At 46.1% G+C, this 15,248-nt stretch overlaps 1 protein-coding gene across 4 annotated transcripts in view; it reads left to right on the forward strand.

The window, feature by feature from the left end:
- The first annotated feature begins 1,687 nt into the window (after nt 1–1,687).
- LOC132401091 (tyrosine-protein kinase Fyn) overlaps nt 1,688–15,248 on the forward strand; it is a 233,108-nt gene continuing 219,547 nt past the window's right edge. For 2 of the 4 annotated variants that reach the window (XM_059982920.1, XM_059982919.1), the window contains exon 1: nt 1,688–1,878. The gene's annotated coding sequence lies outside the window, so the exon portion shown is untranslated. The remainder of the gene's footprint in view (nt 1,879–15,248) is intronic. The other 2 variants (XM_059982916.1, XM_059982918.1) reach the window with 1 other exon arrangement.

Genomic DNA, 15,248 nt, shown 5'->3' on the forward strand with positions numbered 1-15,248 from the left:
GGGGACCCGGCTCTGTGTTCCGCGTTCCTGTCTGAGCTTGATGTCCTCATCCAGCCCAGGAGTCCTGCGTCCTGTCCCCACGTCCAGTCCTGTTGCCTTGCCACGTCTTGTCCTCGCCTATGTTCGGAGTCTGAGCCCAAGTCAGGACACAGGTTCCGTGTCCCTGTCATTGTGTCAGCTTCTGCCACCTGCCAATTAGATAAAATCTATGCTACTTTTCAACCTCTTGTTTTCCAAGGGAATAAACCCAATCTATCCAAATAGTCTTTATCACTACAACCACTGCAGCTCTCCATTTCAGAAAACACCCTAGTGAATTTCTTTTGCTCCCTTTCTCTATTGCTGCCACATACTTCTGGGGTGACCCGAACTGTACACTACACTCCAAACGCATTCTAAACAACTTTTTGTACAGTGGGAACATCAGATTTGTGAGGTGTGGTCAACTCTGCACACGCTATGCTGACTCCCCCCTTTCCAAAAGAAAATAAATCCTGTTCCTCAAAATCTTCTCCAACATCTTCCCTGCCACAGGCTGTTAGGGCCTGAAATTTCCAGGCTGATCCTTAATGCTCTTTTTGAACAAGGGGTCACATTATCAATCCCCAAATCTTCTGGTTCCTTACATATGGCTAATAGAAAATTAAATTCTCCATCAGAGGGATGGGCCATTGTGCCTAGTCTACTATACTCTCTACAGTTTCTTACATTCCTGTACATTTGAATTGCATTACCATGCAACCAATGGGGATGCTCCCAACAGTACATCTGCATTGGTTTGTTAGAGGGGTTGGTGACATGCTGAATTTACAGTTAATATACTGGCTGCAACTGCAAAAAGCTGGCTTTCATGGCCTTTATATCCTGTGGACGTTTGTCTCTGATAATAAACTTGACATGATATACCCTATGAAGGTACATCAATACCACCTTCCTATGCCTCAGGTGTCTTCTCCTTTTTCCTGATTAAACCCACAATATTCTTTAATAACCACGTTTCCTAATTTTACCATCAACAGGGACATGCTGTTGTCTCTGTGTGTCTCTCTCTTTCTGTACAGTGGTACTTCAGGTCTTTTTTTAAAAATTGGGCTATTCAGGATTCTTGCTCTGTGCCTGCCTGTAAGCAGTCAAATTTCAAGGTGTATAATTTGTTCATTCTTTGATAATAAATGTGCATTGAAACTTTGAACCTGATTCTGAACTCTGGCCATCATGCTTTTAAACATCTACAATTTATCAGGTGCTGTCTTTCCCTCAAACAGTTGCTCCCACTCTGTTTCCCCGGGACTCCTCTTACACCATTGAAACGCACACAAAATGCTGACGGAACTCGGCAGGTCACCGAGGCTGAAGAGGACTGAAAATATCGAAGATTTATTTTGTGAATTTCTATTCTTTATATAAAGAACTATAAAAGTCAAACAATGCCAAAATACATTTCAGTAAGTATAATGTATTAAATGCAACGGCCAAGTAATGTCAGAATGGCAATCTAACACAGGGATTTAAGCTTGCATATTAATTTTCCAAAGCCCCAGCAATGTCTCAATCCAGGAATGACTAAATGCACAATCTCCCGCCACGGGGGGAAGACTGGAACCCAGCCCCATTCGATTACCATTATGACGTCATCCATTTGTTTCTTTCCGCAGTGACGACACTTCCGGACTCTCATCAGTTTAGGTTGCACGCCGAGCGGCGGAGTTCGTGTGAGAGGGTGAGCCTAATGACGTAAGAGCCTGTCGCCCCCAGCACAAAGAGTGAGTCGGGGAGAAGCTGGAGGCTCGGCATAAAGGAAAGCGCAAGGGGTGGGCGTGTGAGCAAGGGAGGGGATTTGCACAGGGAGATGTGAATGCAAACCCCACGGCTCTTCAGGTAAGCAAGAGCAGGCTTGTTTTAATTTTATTTTTGTATCAACCACTTTGTTGTTTAATTCGAAGTTTGGCGTTGAATGTTCTGGGCAGGGGAATTGCTGGTGAGACGGACAGAGGTTCCGAGTGTGTGTGTGTGTGTGAGTGTGAGAGAGAACCTGCACCAGATTGCTCACACCAGGCAGCCACACACTCTACATGCATCTGGCATCACACCTAGCAGATTTTACTGCGTGTCTCGTTTAAAATTAGAAAAATTGTGTTTTTGTTCATTCCCCCCCCCCCCCCCACCCCTCAGCGTTACGCAGTTAGGCATCGCAACTTCCATGCGAATGTTTCTGGACAAAAGATGATTTGTTGTTGTTGTGCCCTGTTATTCCGAGGTTTTCGGTACCGTTATAAATAAATAAATAACGCCCACACTGCTCTCCCTCCCCGACTGACAGAAGGGTGGCGACGGGCATCAAGTTGTGTTTAAGGGCTCGTTCGGTTGATTTTATCCTCTCTCGCTCTGCCTAGCAGCCCCGTTGTTTTTCTGGGCTGCCCTCGGTGCCGAGAGCATCGGCTCGCATGCCGCCGGCAGCGTGGAGTCTCCAAACTTTACAGATGATCAACCTGCGGATACATTCATGTTGGAAAAACAGCGGATTGCCACCCCAGCCCACCCGCGAAAGCCTGCTCGATTCCCCCCCTCGCTCTCGCTGTCAGCCCAGCGGATTCCTTTTGTGTCAACTTGTATCGTTCAAAATGGGTTTGTGGTTACTCCCAGTTTGACATTTTGTTTGCATCCCGGTATCTCTCAGTTGACACATTTTGTTTTAAGCCATTGTCTCTTCGGGTTCGTGCTTTCCCCTTCCCGAACAGTTTTGATTTATTTTAGTCCGGGGTTGGGTACGAGCTTCTGTTGTTCGCGGTGATCTCAGTCCGCTTGACGTGCATTCAGCATTAAAATAATTGATTGTTCTCGTGTGAACGCCGCTTTGCCGGTCCTTTCCCGCCTCCCGAACATCCGTCTCTCCGCACTGCCGCCGCCTTCGCGGCCCCTGACCGGTGATGGGCAGCGCTTGTCCGGTCACCCCGCCGCCGCGGCCCCTGACCGGTGATGGGCAGCGCTTGTCCGGTCACCCCGCCGCCGCGGCCCCTGACCGGTGATGGGCAGCGCTTGTCCGGTCACCCCGCCGCCGCGGCCCCTGACCGGTGATGGGCAGCGCTTGTCCGGTCACCCCGCCGCCGCGGCCCCTGACCGGTGATGGGCAGCGCTTGTCCGGTCACCCCGCCGCCGCGGCCCCTGACCGGTGATGGGCAGCGCTTGTCCGGTCACCCCGCCGCCGCGGCCCCTGACCGGTGATGGGCAGCGCTTGTCCGGTCACCCCGCCGCCGCGGCCCCTGACCGGTGATGGGCAGCGCTTGTCCGGTCACCCCGCCGCCGCGGCCCCTGACCGGTGATGGGCAGCGCTTGACCGGTCACCCCGCCGCCGCGGCCCCTGACCGGTGATGGGCAGCGCTTGTCCGGTCATCGAGCCTCGCTCGCGTCGCATTTCATTGGAGTCTTTCGGTTTTTTAAAGTTGCGCTTGTTTTTATTGAGTTTCAAAGCCCAAACTTTATATGATTTAGGGAGAGGTTGAGTTTGTATTTTTCTTGGAGCAAACCAGGCGGAGGAGAAAATTACCGTCTCAATGAATAAAAATTTGGTATTGCATGTCGTTCATAAAGAAAATTTCATCACAAGGGCAAGCACTGACAGAATAGTCACAGAGAAACTGCGGGCGGACAATAAAGTGCAAGGCTATGATGAGGTAGATTGAGGTCAATGGTCCTTTTTGTGGTGCAAGAGGTCCGTCCAGTCGTCTTAATATCGGGGTAGACGCTGCCCTTCAGCTCTCAGGCTGTTGTACCTTCTGCCTGATCAGTGGTGGGGATGTTCAAAATAATAAGGTGCATATAGGAATCATTTTCTTCTTAGTCAAAATCAGAGGGCATCAATTTAAGATGGTCAGAAGGCATCGGTTCAAGATGGATAAGTAAAAGGTTGGGGGGGGGGATCTAGGAATAAAGGTTCTCCCTGGTGTTTGGAATGGGAAACACACTTCCTGGGAAGATAGTGGAGCCTGGAATTCCACTATCTGGAACATCTGGATCACCAAGGCTGCTGGCCAAGTGCTGGTAGATGGGAATGGTACAGGGGGTTCCCAACCTGGGATGCACAGACCCCTTGGTCAATGGTATTGGTTCATGGCGGTGGGGGGGGGGGGAAGAATTGGAAAACCCTCGGAATAGAAGGAAGTTGATGTGTATAGTGGCCTGGAGGACCTTTTCCTGTGCTTTTGGGTTGTAGGCACTGGAAATGCACTCAAAGGGCTGAGTTAGCGGGCATGGTTACGAGGCCAAAGTGTTCAGATCAGGCAACACACACAAAATGCTGGTGGAATGCAGCAGGCCAAGCAGCATCTACAGGGAGAAGCGCTGTCAACCTGTTCGGATCACTCTCACTTTCTGGCTACTGGTCCGTAGATCCCACAGGTTGTGATTCTCCAAACGTTGGTCTACTGTCTCTGCTTCAGGCTGAGATTTCCAACCCCCTCCCCCCACCCCAAATCTATCTACTTGTTTGTTTCCAATCAAGTTCCGCTTGAATCCTCTATGCATACACCCGGCCCAATGTGAAGTGGGTCTTTTATTGGATTTCTACTTTGTACAATTGCATGGGTGAATTTGTGTATTGTTTGTTGGTTAATAGCTTAAATTAGTGTTTCTGAAGAATTACTGGGAAAAGTGTAGCTAAAGAGAAATGCATTGGACTCCACCTAATCAATATGCACATAAATTACTCTCAGTGTGATATCATTTGCTATGAAACCTTTATACATCCCACAGAGAACTGGGAATGTGTGTTGAAATGGTTTTCCTAATGTATAAATTAGCTGCTGAACATTTGGTGCTTTATCTGTAAAAGGGACAGTGAAGCTAACCTTGCTGGTTATGTATTTCAGTGTAACACTGATGATACAAACACTTGGTGTTAAATCAAAATAAAAAGCAATTTAGGATGGAGTTGGTTTATTAAAGTTGTTGGTTGCTGCTTAGTGCTGATTATCTGTGCTTAGAGAAATGGCCATTATAATTAGACCCTTGATGTATGCTCGCACTGCAATGCCTAGTACATTCAATGTTAAAGGAGGATGTGTTTATATAGCATTAATTGTATCAATTTAAGAATGTTTTGAGATTCTTCACAACCGATGAAGCATCATTCTTGAAATGTAGTCTGCCAAAATCGGAGGCAATATTACAACAATTGTGATGCGGTATTCTTTCAGTTGTGTTGGTTCTAAGTAATTGTCCAGGGTGCATGGAACATAGAAATCTACAGCACATCGCAGGCCCTTCGGCCCACAATGTTGTGCCGACCATGCAACCTATTCGAGAAACTGCCTAGGATTTCCCTAGCAGATAGCCCTCTATTTTTCTGAGCTCCATGTACCTAAGAGGATAGTAAAAAACCCTATAGTATCCGCTTCCACCACCGTCACTGGCAGTGTATTCCACGCACCCACCACTCTCTGTGTGGAAAAACTTGCCCCTGACATTCCCTCGGTACCTATTTCCAAGCACCTTAAAACTATGCCCTCTCGTGTTAGCTATTTCAGCCCTGGGGAAAGGGCCTCTGGCTATTCACACAATTGATGCCCCTCATCAACTTATACACCTGTGATAATTTCAAAATAAAACCATCTTTCTGTTTATCAGAGAGCAGACGGGTCTCCACATTTGGCCTCTCAGTCCTCTGTTGTCTCAAACCCAGTAAGTTGGGGGAGACACAAGTGGAAACGCGTGTAAATTCCAGACTGCTTGTGATACATGAAGGGTGTTCTGCCCAACAAGCTTGTATTGATAAAGATTAGATTTATTTGTCACGTGTTCACTGAAGCATCAAGCGCACTGGTAAAGGCATCCTTTGTGTAGACGGCCAACAGTCTGAGGATGTGCTGGGCAGCCTGTAAGTGCTGCTATGCTTTCAGCACCAACGTAGGAGGCCCACAGCTTCCTAACCTGTATGCCTTTGGAATGTGGGAGGAGACCAGATCGTCCGGAGGAAGCCCACATGATCACAGGAGGAACCTGTATACAGACGGCAGCGGGAATTGCATCCCGGATCACTGGCGTTGTAGAGCCTTGTGTTAGCCGCCATGCTACTCGTTTTGTGATTTTTGCTTATTGGTGGTCTTCCATACGGTCAGCAGCCGAGTCCCTCGTGGTTTCTGTGATCCTTCCACATCTCCCAACATCCTTCAATGTGGGCTCTGTCTGCCATGTACTCCACAGCCTTGGTAATCATGTTGAAAGTTGCTCCTGTTCTTTCACCAATATCTCTTGCATCTAGCATAGATTTCATAATGGCTAGCACAAATGGAAGTCCAGGATTTCCATTTACAAAACCGTGGAAGTTTACTGCATAGAAGAAAGCCACAGGAATTTTGTCTTGTTCGGAGGAGTGAAAGCAATTGATAACTGTTGTTCCATCTCTTGGTCCTCTTGTCTTCCCTTACTTCAAAGAGATGAGCAGTATTTCCACTAACCCTTGCTGTGTGAGGGACGTAGGCCCAACATAGACAAATGGGACTAACTTCGATAGATATCTTGGTCGGCGTGGATGTGTTAGGCTGAAGAGACTATTCCTGTTCCGTATAACTCTAACTCTGGGAATTCAGCATTTGAAAATAAGTAGATTTTGACACCAGCTCAAATTCCATAAGACATCGGAGCAGAATTAAGCTGTTCGGCCCATCAAGTCTGCTCCACCATTTCATCATGGCTGATCCATTTCCCTCTCAGCCCCAATCTCCCACCTAATCCCCATACCTTTTGTGTCCTGACTAACCAAGAACCAATCAACATTGGCTTTAAATACGCCCAATGACCTGGCCTCCACAGTCGCCTGTGCAATAAATTCTACAGATTCACCACCCTCTGGCTAAAGAAATTGGAGTTCATCTCTGTTCTAAATGGGCGTCCCTCTATTCTGAGGCTGTGTCCTCTGGTCCTCCACCATAGGAAACATCCTCTTCACATCCACTCTATCTAGGCCTTTCAACATTCGATAGGTTTCAATGAGATCCCCCTCATTCATCTAAATTTCAGCAAGTACAGGCCCAGAGCCTTCAATTGCTGCTCATATGATAAGCCTTTCATTCCCAGAATCATTTTTGTGAACTGCCTTTGAATCCTCTCCAATGTCAGCACATCCTTTCTTAAATTGTGGGCCCAAAACTGCTCACGATACTCCAGAATGTGGTCTGACCAGTGCCTTGAGCCCCAGTATTACATCATTGCTTTTATAGTCTAGTCCTCTTGAAATGAATGCTAACACCGTATTCACCTTCCTCACCAGCGATTCAACCTGCAAATTAACCTTTCGGAATCTTGCACAAAGACTCCAAATTCCCTTTGCATCTCATTTAATTTGATGTTTCAGGTTGAAGATTATTGACACAAAGCAACAGGCAAAACGCTGGAGGAACTCAGCAGGTCAGGCAGCATCGGTGGAGTCGACATCTCGGGCCAACGCCCTTTGTCAGAACTGGAAAGGAAGTGGGGGGAGGAAGAAGCCAAGTTTTCAGTACAGAGAATTATTAATTCTCGTAACACACACACGATGCCGGAGGAACTCAGCAGGCCTGGCAGCATCTGTAGAAAAAGGCATAGTCAACGTTTCGGGCCAAAGTCCTGCCAAAGCATTTTGGCCTGAAACGTTGACTATACTTCTTTCCATAGCCTGCTGAGTTCCTCCAGCATTTTGTGCGTGTTGCTCGGGTTTCCAGCATCTGCAGATTTTCTCTTTTAGTGAATTATCAACTCAATTTCTGTCTCTATGGATGCTGCCTGTCAGCTGAAAGTTTTTGGCATTTTTAAATTCCAGATTTCCAATATTTGCAGTTATTTTCATTTTTTTTTAAATTTCTCTTGCGAGTGCCAATCTTTAATTGAGATGTTGGAGTTGGTCTGAATTCATTGCTTACAAAGTGAAACTGTGGCTTGCCAAATCGGAGCTCTGCAAGTCAAAGCTGGATTTGGAAATCAGATTTAAAATGGTGCACGTGTGCATTCGTAACCAGCCTCTATATCAGCTGACTTTATTGGATTGCTCAGTTATTGGACTTGTTCATCCCTGGAGACTGTGCTGTGTCAGATCCAAATGATTGGTATGAAGGTCTTGGCTGTGGTTGCGGCAGTGGTCCTGAAGGAGCTGAGTATAGATTGTGAGCTTCATTTTCCCATTGGCTGTAGATCAGTAATACTGAACCCACAGCAGATGTGCTTTGGTGTTTAAAAAGGTCTCTCATTGGTACTTAGCTGGGGCTCTTTTAAACTAGCCTTGAGCCATTATGTGGTGCTTTAAAGAATGAGAAATGATCTTATTGGAAAAATGAAAGATCCTCAGGGAGCAGAAGGGGGTGGATGTTGAGATGCTACCACGAGTGGGAGAGTCTCAAACGAGAGGCTTAGCTGCAAGACACTTTAAAAACTGAGCTGTGCTGGAATTTCTTCTTGCAGAGCCTGTTGAATCCCTGGAATTCCCTAACCCAGAGGAGCTCTGGATGCTAGATCGCCAGCTGTATTTCAAGATGGGGGAGATAAATTCATGAAAGATTGGAGCAGCGGGCATTTGGATTGTTGTAGAGGAGGAGCTGAAGCCTGATGCGGGCCAGCCTTGATCATGTTAAGTGGTGGGGTAATTGTCTCGCTCCCACTCCTATAGCGTGCACAGTATTGCAGCCAAGTACGAAGAATGTAGCCAGGCTTCTGGCTGGAATGAGAGTTATGATAATACTGAATGTGAGGAGAGTCCAATCCTTGATATCCTTATCTCAACTTCGTCATCATCATCATGTGTCATGTCATATGGTCTTTGACCATAATTGTTCTTGACAAATGTTTCTATGGAAGTGGTTTGCCATTGCCTTCTTCTGGGCAGTGTCTTTACAAGACTGGTGACCCCAGCCACTATCAGTACTCTTCAGAGATTGTCTGCCTGGCGTTGGTGGGACCTGTGATATGCACCAGCTGCTCATACTACCATCCACCGCCTGCTCCCACGTCCTCACATGACCCTGATCAGGGGGATGGGGGGGCTAAACACCTTGCCCCAGGGTGACCTGCAGGGAAACGGAGGGAAGGAGCGCTGTACACCTCCTTTGCCCTGCAGCACGAGGCTCTTCGTGTGCACAGTGTGGTTTTGTAACTTCAAAGGATTAAGTTAATTCGAAGGAAACACGGGAGTGCAAAGATACGGGTTTAGTTCATTCTCTCAGCGAGGCACGCACGTATCACATAGCAGGATGATGTAAGCAATTAACATTTTTGCATTGTAGGAAAATTAAGGGTTATGGGGGGAAAAGTCAGGTAAGTGGAGATGAGTTCATGGCCAGATCAGCCATGATCTTATTGAATGGGAGAGCAGGCTCGATGGGCCGGATGGCCTACTCCTGCTCCTATTTCTTGTGTTCTTATGTTCTAACATATTTTTAACATATAACCCTTAATTCTTTAAACAAACAAGAATGCCTAATCAAACAATACATGTAAGAGATTACTCCAATATTATTGAAATGTTAAATACACAACATACATCTAAGTAAATTTTAAATTTATTGGGAGTGTCTGCCTCTAGTTTCGAACTCCCACCCCACCTGTGTCAAAAAGTGTTTCTTTACTTTTCCACTAATCCATCCAGCTATTTTAGGTCTATGTTATTTGGGTTTTAACCACTCACCTCAACGGAAGCTGAGCCCTTCCAATTTGCTCCTGAGCCTCTCCTCATTTTATGCACTGATTTTTCTATACACAGCCGCCTTCCTAACCCACTTTCAACCCCCCCCACCCTCCACAGCTGCAAGAGAAAAGCCCTACTCCATCCAATCTTTGCTCATTCCTACAAACTTTCAGTTCTGGTGGATCTCCTGTCTCCTTTCGCTCAACAACAGTTGTCTCCTACGGGTATTCCTGACTGAACAGATTGGTCAGGTTCAGAGTGATGAATGGCCCATTCTTCACTGGCCTTCGTTGTATAAATATTAATACCAACCAGGGCTTTTCCTGTCACCAATTACGATGCTGTATCAAACATTTAAATCTGTTTTCTTCTGTCTTCTGAGTAATGATCTCCCTCATCTCTCATCTCCTTCCAGTGCCTGTGGGTGTGTTTCACTAGCTCCGGTCTCCCAGTACTTCCTCCCTGGTCCCAGCCTTACTACAGAGGCTTCGATGACAAGTGTCAGCAATTAGAAACCGGTTTAACATCACTGACGTGAAACTTGTTGTCTTTGTGGCAACAGTACAATGCAATGCATAACAGAAAAGAATGTGAATTTCAGTAGGTATATTTATATATTAAACAGTTAAATTAAATAAATAATACAAAAATTAAAAATAAAAGTAGTGAGGTAGTGTTCATGGGTTCAATTTCCATTTCGAAATCGGATGGCAGAGGGAAAGAAGCTGTACCTGAATCTCTGAGTGTGTGTCTTCAGGCTTCTGTACCTCCTCCCTGATGGTAACGGTGAGAAGAGGCACGTCTTGGGTGATGGATGTTGTCTTTTTCAGGCATCGCTCCTTGAAGTCATTCTCACGCCCTGTTCACACCCTGTTCACGCCCTGTTCACACCCACACATTGCCTTGGTAGGAGTCACACCAGCACATCCTCTCATTGGTAGGAGTCAGTGTCGCGGGCGGGAGCAGGAAGTTGTAAAGACAAAAGTGAGCAGCCAGTGTAGGAACATCGGTTAATCAACTCGGCCATCTTGTATAAACTCAGCTGCAGGTCCCTGCTTTCCTCCCACGTCCCAAAGACGTGGGTGCACTTGGCTCATCAGCCACTGCAGATTGCCCCTGGTTGCCTGGCTGAATCTGCGGGGGGCTGTGAGAATGTGGCTCAGTCAGAATGAGACTGATGAAAGTGGGGGCTTGATAGTCTAAATACACTCGCAGGCTGAGGGGCCAGTTTCCATACTTCTCTGAAAAATGTCACTACCGAGCCAGCAAAAGTGTGGGAACACTGGCAACTGCTCTGCAGCCCACACACCATCCTGGCTTGAGAATAGTTTGCTGTTCCTACATCGATAAGCCGAAACCCTGAACCTTGTGGGAACGGCCGCACTTCAAGGGTGGCAAAGGAGGTAATTCACCATCCTCAAAGGCAATTGGGATATGCAATGAATGCTGGCTTTGATTTTTCTAGTGGAAGTAGACAAACTCTCGGAGGAACTCAGCAGGTCATGCAGTACTTAGAAGGTGGGAGGGAGTGGGGGGGGGCAGAGGAATTGTTGAGACCTTGGATCAGGACTTGTTTAATTCTAAACCGGGGCATGCCTTGCCATACTACTTTTAAATTGTATTTCAAAGTGAAGAATGGAGAATATGTTCTTCATCCATCTGGGAGTCACTTTACCTTGGTTAGGAAAGGCTAGGAATGTAACATCAATCTTTTGATGGCTCTGGAATAAATTATTCAAAGTTTTCAATGAAGGAAGTCTGTCCAAATGCTTGCTAAGTTGCTGGGACCACTTATTTGTCTTTTATTTGTTGATCCAGCAACCCCCGGCAATCCTGTTTAACTCTAACCTAATCACGGGACATTTTACAGTGACCGGTTAACCTACCCAGTATGTTTTGTTGTGTGGGAGGAAACCGGAGCACCTGGAGAAGAAGCAGACATTCCATGGGGGGGACGGGGGGACGTACAGAGACTCTCTACAGATCAGCACCAGAACGGAACTCCGTACTGCAGAACGCCCCAAGCTGAAATAGCATTGTGCTAGCCTCTGCACTACCATGGCACAACGTGAAGCTGCAGGACCTGTAAAAGTTCAATCAGAGAGCCGTAGATGTTCGTAAATGCCACATAAATATGCAGACTCCATCTGCTGCCTCCTGCAATTCTGCATTGGAAAAAGATTTACTCCGTTATGGAAGTTACCTTGTTTTGGAATTTATTAATCACGTCAAAGTGCATTTTAAACTTGGAGCAAATGGTGGTGATTTTCCAGGGCTTTGAACTGCTCCTGCAGGTATGTTTGGAAAACCTGAGGTTATTCTGAGCTAAGCTCCAACTCGTCCACATTTGCCATCCAGCTTGGCTGTTACTGAGCCCAAACTCGGGCTCTGGGTTAAGCAGTGACTTGAATTTTAAAACTCCTTTTGTCTTCCAATCTGTCTATCTGTCCTCCAGCCTTTTGTCTCTGAAACGGGCTCCAGCCCAAGAAACCCTGCTCAGCTTCTGTTCAGCTCTGCATTTATTAATTCCATTGGAGGCTTTAACATTATCCCTTGGAATTCAGGAGACTGAGGTGTATAAAATCTTGAAGGTCATTGTCAAGATGTTTGTACACTCTCTCTTTCCCAGGGAAAGGGAACCTGAAAGTAGGAGGGTAGGTTGAAGGTGAGAGGCAGAAGACTTTAAAGGAACCTGATGCCCTCTTGCTGTCCTGTGTTGGCTGTACAGGTCATGACGCCACATTTTAAAATTCCTTTGAGAACTTTTGTTTTGTTCTGCAACATTTACTCAGCTCTGTGCTGAACTGAGGCTGTGGCCTACTTTGGCCTTAGTGACGCCTGGCTTCGTGTCGGTAGACTCACTGTCATTCTGAATGCTATTTACTTTTATTGTTTGCGCAATTTGTTTTTTTTTCCCTCTCTGCACATTTGGGTGTTCGACAGTCTTGTTTTACTGGTACTTTTTGGGTTTCTTCGTTTTGTGGCTGCCTGTAAGGAGATGCATCTCAAGGTGGTGTAATGTATACATATTTTGATAATTGTGCCTTGAACTTTGAATGGTCCTGTGGCCAAGGCTCCGGGGTGTTCTGCTGAATTAAATCTGCTACTCAAATGCACATCGGTTGTTCAAACAAATCTTTTGTCCTTTTCCATTATGCAAACACGAGGAAATCTGCAGATGCTGGAAATTCAGGCAACACGCACACAAAATGCTGGTGGAACTCACCAGGCCAGGCGTTTTGTTTCGTTACAGTTGACGTTTCGGGCCGAGACCCTTCGTCAGGACTAACTGAAAGAAAAGATAGTAAGTGATTTGAAAGTGGGAAAGGGAGGGGAAATACGAAATGATAGGAGAAGACCGGAGGGGGTGGGATGAAGCTAAGAGTTAGAAAGGTGATTGGCGAAAGTGATACAGAGCTGGAGAAGGGAAAGGATCATGGGACGGGAGGCCTCGGGAGAAAGAAAAGGGAGGAATACCAGAGGGAGATGGAGAGCAGGCAAGGAGTGATTGTGAGAGGGGCAGAGAGAGGAAAAAAGGGGGGGAATAAATAAGGGATAGGGTAAGAAGGGGAGGAGGGGCATTAACGGAAGTTAGAGAAATCAATATTCATGCCATCAGTTTGGAGGCTACCCAGCCGGTATATAAAGTGTTGTTCCTCCAACTGAGTTTGGCTTCATTTTGACAGTAGAGGAGGCCATGGATAGACATATCAGAATGGGAGTGGGACGTGGAATTAAAATGTGTGGCCACTGGGAGATCCTGCTTTCTCTGGCGGACCGAGCGTAGGTGTTCAGCAAAATGGTCTCCCAGTCATAAAGTCCTGGTATGTCTTTCATCTGCAGAGAGTTTTGGATCTGATTAGTTGGATATTTTTTTAATAAGTAGAGAGGTTTTAGTTTGTACAGATCATGGGTTAGCTGCAGAACTGGTTTGAGTCATGTGTGGTGATGTGGAACTTTTACAGAAAGTTGTCTGGGACTGAATTGTGGTTTTGTGATTCTGCATTCTGGCGAAATGAGGCAGCTAGTGGTGATAGAGATCCATAGTGTGGAGGGAGGAGGTGGCTCATTGAGACAGTAGACCTGCTGCCTTGTGGTTCCAAAGACCTGGGCTCAATCTTGTTTTCCAGCAGTGTCTGTACAACTGTGTGGCTTTCTTTCAGGTGCTCCAGTTTCCAACCGCATCCCTAAGACATGCATTGGCAAGTTAATTGGTCGCTATTGTGTATTTAATATTTCAGTAATATTGTTTAGTTAAGCATTCTTTGTTTACATAATTCATTACAGATTATATGTAAAAGTATGTGAATGGCATACATCATCATGCCACTACGTCACAAGTGCATTTCTCACTAAAGTGAAAAATGAAACTAAGACGCGTTATTCCTGGCTTCGTCTTTGCTTTCAGTTAGTTTTGTGTCTTGGAGTTTCAAAACATAATTGTAAATTACCCCAAATGTAAGATGGTGGATTCTTTTTGTGTTGGGAATCAAATGGGATTTATCCAGGATTAGTGCAAATGGTGTTTGATTATTGTTGACTTGGGCCCAAGGGCCTCTTTTCATGAGTATGACAGAGGGAGAGACTGAATCACTGAAGTTAAGGTACTATGTTAAGGCCCATGTAGATTTGAGAGCTGCTTTTACTACTAGACATAGTTTTGTAACCATGTTCTCTTCCCAGCCCTTCAATGGGGCAGTTTTAAACACCGTTCCTCTTTTGTCGAGAGGCTGCGATCAAGTTTGGACTGTATGAATGTGAGTCATCCTGTACTTGTCTGGAATTCTATTAAAGCCAGGACGATCAGATCAATGTGCAAGAACTTAAGATGGCACCTGCACGTTGAGGTCCTAATCTTGTTCACGTGCTTCAGTCCCAGACACCAGTGTGTTAGCATTTAACCACCCAGGTGTGTCTGGGGGCCTCTGCTTTCTCCCTGAGCAATGGGAGAGGGGTGTCCACTTGGTTGTCCAGTGTGCACAGATGGCTCCCTTGGAGTCAGAATTGGGTTTAATATCATCGACATATGTTATGAAATTGCCCTTCCTCCCCTTCTTACCCCATCCCTGGCATATTTAGTTGTTTGTTTTTTTTTCTCTCTCTGCCCATCACTCTGCCTGTTCTCCATCTCCTTCTGGTGCTCCCCCCTCCCCCCTTCTTTCTCCTGAGGCCTCCCGTCCCATGATCCTTTCCCTTCTCCAGCTCTGTATCACTTTTGCCCATCACCTTTCCAGCTCTTAGCTTCATCCCACCCCCTCTGGTCGTCTCCCATCATTTCGCATTTCCCCCTCCCCCCCCCCCCCCCACTACTTTCAAATCTCTTATTATCTTTCCTTTCAGTTAGTCCTGACGAAGAGTCTCAGCCCAAAACGTCGACAGTGCTTCTCCCTATAGATGCTGCCTGGCCTGCTATGTCCCACCAGCATTTTGTGTGTTATGAAATTTGTTGTCTTTGCAGCAGCAGAAGAATGCAATGCATAATAATAGAAACAACATGAATAACAGTAAATACATATTAAATAGTTAAATAAGTAGTGCAAAAATAGAAATAAAAGTAGTGAGATAGTGTTCATGGGTCAATTCAGAAATCAGGAGTGTGTGC

The sequence above is a fragment of the Hypanus sabinus genome, chromosome 10 (assembly GCF_030144855.1).
Source record: "Hypanus sabinus isolate sHypSab1 chromosome 10, sHypSab1.hap1, whole genome shotgun sequence".
In the NCBI taxonomy this organism is placed as follows: Eukaryota; Metazoa; Chordata; class Chondrichthyes; order Myliobatiformes; family Dasyatidae; genus Hypanus; species Hypanus sabinus.